Source organism: Patiria miniata, unplaced genomic scaffold (genome assembly GCF_015706575.1).
Source record: "Patiria miniata isolate m_02_andy unplaced genomic scaffold, ASM1570657v1 HiC_scaffold_20, whole genome shotgun sequence".
NCBI lineage: Eukaryota > Metazoa > Echinodermata > Asteroidea > Valvatida > Asterinidae > Patiria > Patiria miniata.
In genome coordinates, this window is record NW_024037059.1 from 12,748,054 (window position 1) to 12,755,465 (window position 7,412).

At 42.0% G+C, this 7,412-nt stretch overlaps 1 long non-coding RNA gene across 2 annotated transcripts; it reads left to right on the top strand.

Moving 5' to 3' along the window:
- The first annotated feature begins 227 nt into the window (after positions 1-227).
- Positions 228-6,364, top strand: LOC119727118. 2 transcript variants are annotated; one of them, XR_005270898.1, is made up of 3 exons: positions 228-344; positions 3,403-3,657; positions 5,876-6,364. It is a non-coding gene; the product is annotated as an uncharacterized LOC119727118 (long non-coding RNA). The 2 variants fall into 2 exon arrangements; XR_005270897.1 differs by lacking the exon at positions 228-344 and adding an exon at positions 602-682.
- The last annotated feature ends 1,048 nt before the right edge of the window (positions 6,365-7,412 follow it).

A 7,412-nucleotide genomic window follows, 5' to 3' on the forward strand; every position in this document is an offset into this window, starting at 1 on the left:
AAACATAAAAACATATTCCAGATTAAGTAAAGTAGAACAAGTATCTTTATTTACATTACATTCCAATAAGCAACAACCTTGCTGCTCAAAATTCACAATCCCAACAATCCTCATACAATCCCAACAATCCTCATGCAATCCCAACCAAGATTACGTTTATTTGCTGAAAAGTTTTTAAAAAATAATGTGCGTTCAAAGTTGTTGGTCAAGTGGTGGCGCTGTTGAAAGTTAGTTAACCGTACGTACAAGTACAGTACAAAGTCAGATCGCGTTGGGGGTGGTGCTGGTGGTATGCTTGGCGGGCCGGGTCCATGCAAGTTGTAAAATTCCTTCATCATTTAATGGTAAAATCAGAATTACTTTTTTTTCAACCATAGCTTTCCGATGCAGTTATACATCTTGCGTTTTGTGATGTTTTTCATCGATGCATTCTCGTACATGTTCGCACGGTCGACAAAATATGGATCATGTGATATGTACACGTCACGACTGCACGTGTCGTGTATGGGCGCAGGCACTGCTGCCGTACTAAATAATGGTTCAAGAAATCAACGATGCTGACTTTACGGTTGACGTCATGGGCCTGTGACCTTGCAGACTCTTCAGACCGAAGTTGCAAAATGCGGGCATGGCGGGGTTCCCAAAGCATCACTACTTTGCAAGGAGATTCCACAAACTGAAGGTATAGTTTCCTTTGTGGAAAGAATGTTGCAACATGACGCTACTTCAGCGGTTGTGTAGAAAGTCTACGGAGAGTCAAGAAAATGTTCGAATCTAATTATTTCCTAACATAACAAAATGGGAAATAGGCCCTAGGCCTATTTCTCAGTCTCAAATTCATGTCATATAATTTTTGCAACACAGTGGCTATTGTTACGGCAGCCGTAATGCATTTCCCATTTTCTATCGTTACGGTAGACTGAAACTTTTATAAAAACATGAGAAGAAAATATAAAATTAGAAGGAAAAAAGTGAATTTGAACGTTATGAAATTCGGACTTTATTTCCCTTTAAAAAAAAATCCTCCAAAGCCTCAGGTTAGAAAAGGAAAAAAATTCGAGTGCAAAACTGAGATGCGAACCCGCAACCTCGCGGTGCAAAATCCTACCCTCTATCGACTGAGCTGTAACACTGCTCGCTAAATCGTGGGGAAACAAATAATTATATATCTGCGTGCGTATCAAAAAAGTATCGTAGAGGGCGCTAAACAACGGCTGCCGTAACGATAGCCACTTCGTTTTTGCAATGACTGACCTTCATTGACACACATTATTGAGATGATATATGAAGAAAAAAAACAGCGTCAGGTTGCAACATTCTTTCCTAATTTGTTTGGGAGCAACAATAGAATGCAGGGCCACGCCGGAGCAAGGGTTTTTTATTCTGCTTGGAGGCATGGATCGAGGCCGGCGATGTGAGTATAGGAGTAATAGGCTACAATATAATAATATGCAAACCTGCAAAAAGTGCTAAGTACAGCGAATGCACTTGTCTTCTCATCAATGATCGGAAGGGAGGGCGCGCTTGTAAATGTGTCGGGGCACGGAGCCACGGTACGGAGACGCGGAGTCGCAGAGACGCGGGGCACTGGAGGTGCGGAGTCGCAGAGACGCGCGCCGATAGAGGGCGCAATTCTCGGAGGTAGGTCGACTGCGGCTCCACACCTCCACGCAGCCGTACGGAGGCGCGGATGTAGAGTGTAGTGGCCCTGCATTCTATAGTTGTACATGTACCTTTGTTTGTGTCGCAAATGTACATGTAGGATGGGTTGCCATGGTTGCCCTATATTATTGCGGTAAAATATCACGTTTCTCAATCGGAATAGAGATTGACCATTAACCTTCCCAAATTGTCCTGTCTTTTTTGTGGTATAAGTTACTCTTCCTTTTCAAATTGATATAAAAAAATCTGACGGTGGTGTTGTTCATTCCGTGTACGATGCCTGTGAAAATAGACATGCTCGGAGTGTGCGACCGAAGGTAGAATCTGTATTATCGCGGTATGCGGAAGTGGTTTTTATAATGATCTTAACTTTTTTATTCATAATTAATGTTTGACCAAAACATCCCCTGAATAAAGTCTGATATTTTCCCTGTAACGTTCAAGTTGATTAAAGACTATATGACTACAGGATGATTGTTTTAAGACCCTCGAAAGGAGAACACAAATTACTGAGGCCAGTCTACTGATTGGCGATAGGGGGCGCCATTCACTTTACACGGTGTGCCGTTATATTTTTGTTAAAGCACTGTGCTTATTTTGATCCCGTAAAAGTTTTTACGATTTCGCGGTGCAAATATCGTCCTTCGACTTCATTTTACATTTGCAGCTGAAGAATGGGAACTAGACAATGGAACTTTCATGGCACGGGCACCATAACAGATTTATGTTAAAATATAGAGGGTAGGCCTACTTTTAGCAGACACGGTGACGGAACATTTGCAAGTTTTGGAAAACGTTAATATTGATTAAAAATCGTTAAAAGTCCCTAAAAGTCACAACATTTTTTAATCGCCCTTTTTATACAACTCGGCAAAAAGTCCTTAATGACTGGTAAACTGAAAAAAAAATCACCACTTGAAGAGTTTTGGCAACGCAAAAAGAGAAATTTCCCATGCCGCGATAATAGGGATGCCGCGATAATAGGGAGTCCGACTATACATGTAGTCCGAGTAACTTGGACCCAACTTATCACCTTTTTTTAACATTTGGACATGGTCTGGCGATAGTAGGGTCCAAGCTTAATCGCTGCCATCGTGCGACACAATTCTGTTCTTGACCCAAAACCCAACATTGCCCAACAAAACATCAGATTTCACCCTCAAAATGGCCTCCAAATTACTAGATACGCCACCTGAGGTACAAGTAGAGATCAATAATTAAGATCGAGGTACTAAAGTTTACTTACAATTCGGATGAAGGGTGAAATTTCCCGTTCAATTCTGAGAGCTCCGCTCGCGATCGTGATCATGTTAAATTTCTGACTAGTGTTTGAACAATGTGATGTGGTTGTGCCCAGCGTTCATTCATTAGTCCCCCTATCCCAAGTGCGATTCCGTTACTGAGCGCGATACATCGATTATGATAATGAGCAGACTGGGTCTCGTTTGTTTGTAAACACAAGTGCATTTCAAATGATGATAGGGAGTCGGGAACTAGGGCATCTTTTATGAGTGGAAACCAGTTCAAGCTAGGCACGCTGGGCACGACCACATCGCATTGTTCAAACACGAGTCGAAAATTTAACGTGTTCAGGATTGCGAGGGGAGCTCTCGACATCTGGTCTCGTCCATTGACTATTTATTTGATTACAACTCGGACTTAAATTGTTGTCATTTAATGTGCAGATTTGAAGCCAGTGTTGCAGAGGTGAACTTATTTTATGGGTCTCATTTCTGTTAGGACACCAGGCTTGAAGGCTAGATGCTGCCCCCGCTCTATGATGAGATATGACCGCAACACGCCTCAGTTTGTCAATGCCTAGCCATGCACTCTCCAAGCCAGTCTCCAGGACCTACTCCACCGGCAGAACCTTCATCCACACTGCAGTCCGTGTCTGGAACAGTCTCCCAGATGGTGAAGTGGGAGAGATCAAAGACAGTGGTGCTCCGTTCTTCAACCGTAGGGTGCATCAACATCTCCTGTCAACACATTGATGTGAGGCAAGCTCCTTGTTACCCTTCTAAGCTGCTGTGAACTAATATTGTGAATCGGGTCCGGTTGACCAGGCCAAACCGACCCGAAACATTGTAGAGATAAACCAAATCTGAACCGAAACTGATCTGAACTCCTCTAAACCGATGCGACCTGACCTGAAAAAAATTCAAGCAAAAACTGACCTAAAACTGAACCAACCCAGAAAAAAACAAATAGCAGGCTTGGATAACTGTGTCCACTTTTTATGCCTGAACTTAACCCGCATTGCATGAAAATCTTCGTCTCTCAGCTTCATGTAAGAATCCTAAGGCCAAAAAAAAAAAAAAAGTCTGCTTCCGATTACATAGCTTTTGAAAATAGGGTAGGCTCCGTAAGTAGGTAGGGACATTTTTAGGTAGGGGGGGGAGTTGATATTGGTTGTACTGGGCACAGTAATTCTGTAACAATATTGCACTGCGTGAATTGTTTTGGTTTTGTGTTTTGGGTTTATTTCAGGTTTTTCACAAGATAGCAAAACCTACCCGACCTGACTGAAATGATGGAAAAACCGACCCAACCTTACCCAAAGTCGGTTTCGGGTCGTTATCGGTTTCGGGTCGGGTATGCACAACATTACTATGAACCACTGATTGGCCCGTGGAGATTTTCACTTATAGTTCTCTGATGATATCTACAGTAAACTCGGGCTAAACTGACATCGTACAACTCGTCAAATCGCTCAAGTCGGCCATCTGACTAAAGTCCCGATTGTCCGTAATGCATTTCCATTTAATTTTTTATTTCTAAGTCAGCTTTTATAAGTCGCCATTTCGCTCAAGTCGTCGTGTTACTCTCGGTCCCCTTTCCATAAAAAGCGTTACAAAATCCTTTGTGTAAGTTGGCATTCAACAAATCACACATTGGCATCGACTTCCTGTACTGCAGTTGGCAAAGTGTCGAGTGAAAAGTGGTTTCGCACGGCACGTGATTGCTGCATGTATCGGTGTCGAAAAAGGGTGTCCTATGCATACATCGCATATATGCATCGTGAACATATTAATACAAGTACCCACTCTAGGCTGTACGCATGCGCTCTGTCCATTTTGGGGGTCGTCTTATTGAATGACTTCTGCTGCAGTCAATGCGTGCGTGGTATATACCGGACCGAACCATGCACGCATTTAATTAGTTACTGTGCACGTACATATATGTATCGTGGTCTCCACTATCAATACCCCAAACATGATGATACAATTCGAGGATTAATTTGCTGGATTCAACTCAAGCATTAAGGAAATAATCCAGGGTAAATCAATGCCAATTGGTGCAATGAATCATGTGTGCAAAAGACCATTCATGTAAGTCGGCAAAATGACGATTTACAGCAGATATGGGCATTCGCGTAAGTCGTCACAAATTCTCGGGTCCCGAGAGTGCTGGTTTAGCCGGAGTTAACCGTATATCTGCACATGACTATGGTCATACTCCATGGGCTATTGTTCACCTCAGCATTTGTATTGAAAGAAATGAGGCCAAGCAAAACAAATAAAATAGTTTCTTGTCTGGGATTTTGAAACAATCAAGGAGACAGGCATTTTATTTTCCCCAATATGGGGATATTGACAATATATTGCAAATGTGTGAATTAAAGGTTTTGTTTTGTAAAGGCAGGCGGGAAAAAGGAAGCATGCAGGGTCGAGAAAACTATAGAACAAAATATATTTTGGCCTTATAGAACAAAAAAAATACTTTTACAAATTCAGGTGTAATATTGGACTCATCTAACGGCCACAATGTATGTTGAACACCAAGCAGGAATGTCTCAGAAAGGGTAGTAGTTTTTTACCAATTTGGGGTAAAATAGTGACAAAATGCCATCACAAAATTAAAATGTTAATAAGCCTCTGTACTAATGGCGTCACACTTTGTTCACGTGTGTGCTTTCCTATGGTGCTCAGTGTACCATGGGCCCCCGCTGGCTCCATAGGACACTGCACATGTAAACAAAGTGCGACGTCATTAGTACAGAGACTTATTGGTAGTACACTGTGCTAGCATAGAAGTGTGTTGATTCCCATAACCTCGGATGACAAAATCATGAAGAAAATCACATTTCCCCCTTCCCCGATTTTTTTTTCTTCAATTTCCTGTAATAAGTAAATCTGTCTTTATCTGTGTTAAAATTTTATGATATTTGTTTGTTCAAGTTGTTTCCTGTTTTTTTAAACATATATTTCAGTTGCTGCATGCCAGTCCCTGTACACTTCCAGTTCTTGTTCTGATGCTGCATCCTTCCCAGCCCATGACTCTGTTCAGGTTTGGTACATGTACATGTAACTCAGAGCCCTATCCCATGTTTACTTTCTTTCCTTCCTTCAGCGCAGGTAAGTCTCGTTTTAAACTTCTGTGGAAAGTGTACAGTGTAGTCTTTGAATTGAAGCTTTACAAGATTCCTCAATGTCAAAGAAAAATACTTTTTTTAAATTAAAGGTAAAAGATCTATACCTGTACTGCACTAGATATTGACTGGTGTGACTACAGATCAGTCTCATTTTGAACTTCAGTAGACAGGGTGATCTTGCAACTGAAAATGTCCAAGCCCTTATAGTCGTAGAAAAGCATGGGAAAACAACCCATCGTTATTCGGTAAGACTTGGTTTTCCCATGGTCTTACCAATAAACATTATTCATAAATACCTCAGACAGTTTAGCTATTCCTATTGGTCGAGAGCCCGTCACGTGGCCGGTCTTAAACGGATGATAAAGACATGGCTAGCTGGTCTTAAACACTTTTACAGTGTCACAATAAAATGTGGACTCCTAAAAATCCAGTGCCTCTTACCGTTTCATTGGTTGAACGTTCACAATCCTCACGTAGGCATGCGCAACACTACCAGCGAGTCAGAATTTTGTAGTTCTAAATTCAAAACGCAACGCCCCAGGTGCGACATCGCGCAGAACATGCTACGCGCGCGTCAATCTCCGTAAAAGGGTTGTTTACATCTTACTCGCCAGCTGAAAACTCCATTATTTTGCTAGAGGGATGTTTCAAAAAGCATGAAGTGAACTTGTTGACAAAATTGTGATTTTTTGAACGAATTATTTGATTTTGTTTTTACCGAAAAGGTATTTATGAATGGGAATAAATATGAGCTCGGTCAGTATTTATCACTCTGTTTAAGACCGCTAATAGAGTCTGGGTCCTGATGATTACCCTCGCCTCCGGCTCGGGTAATTATCAGCACCCAGACTCTAAGCGGTCTTAAACAGAGTGATAAAAACCTCCGGAGCACACATTTATTCCCTTAATAAATACCTTGGAGAGCAGTGTTCTCCAACTTTGAAAATGAAAGGTTGGCGCTGGGGTCGGCGGGGACTCCTGCGAGCGCGGAGCGCGAAGCCCTTACGGCGTGGGGTCCGGGGCCCGCTTAAGGGCCCCGGGAAAATTTTGGATTCTAGATGCTCTGTGGTGCAATCTGAGGCGATTCTCCAGGCCAGTTCCCCCGATTTTTTTTAGCGTTCAAAAATTTCCTTTTCAACCTAAAGCAGACTTCTCTCAGATCAAATGACACCTTTTTTTAATTTTGAAAAACAAAATGGGATACAAATTACGTTTTTCTCAACGCGATTTTATGGGTGGTGCCGGTGCCGTGCGATCGTCATCTTTATTTTCATGTTGCGTTTTGTCGTTGTCATCGTCATTTTCCCCCCAAATTTCCCTCTATTTATGACCTACCTGTATGTTCTTAAATGTCGCCAACTAGTTTGGTAAGTCA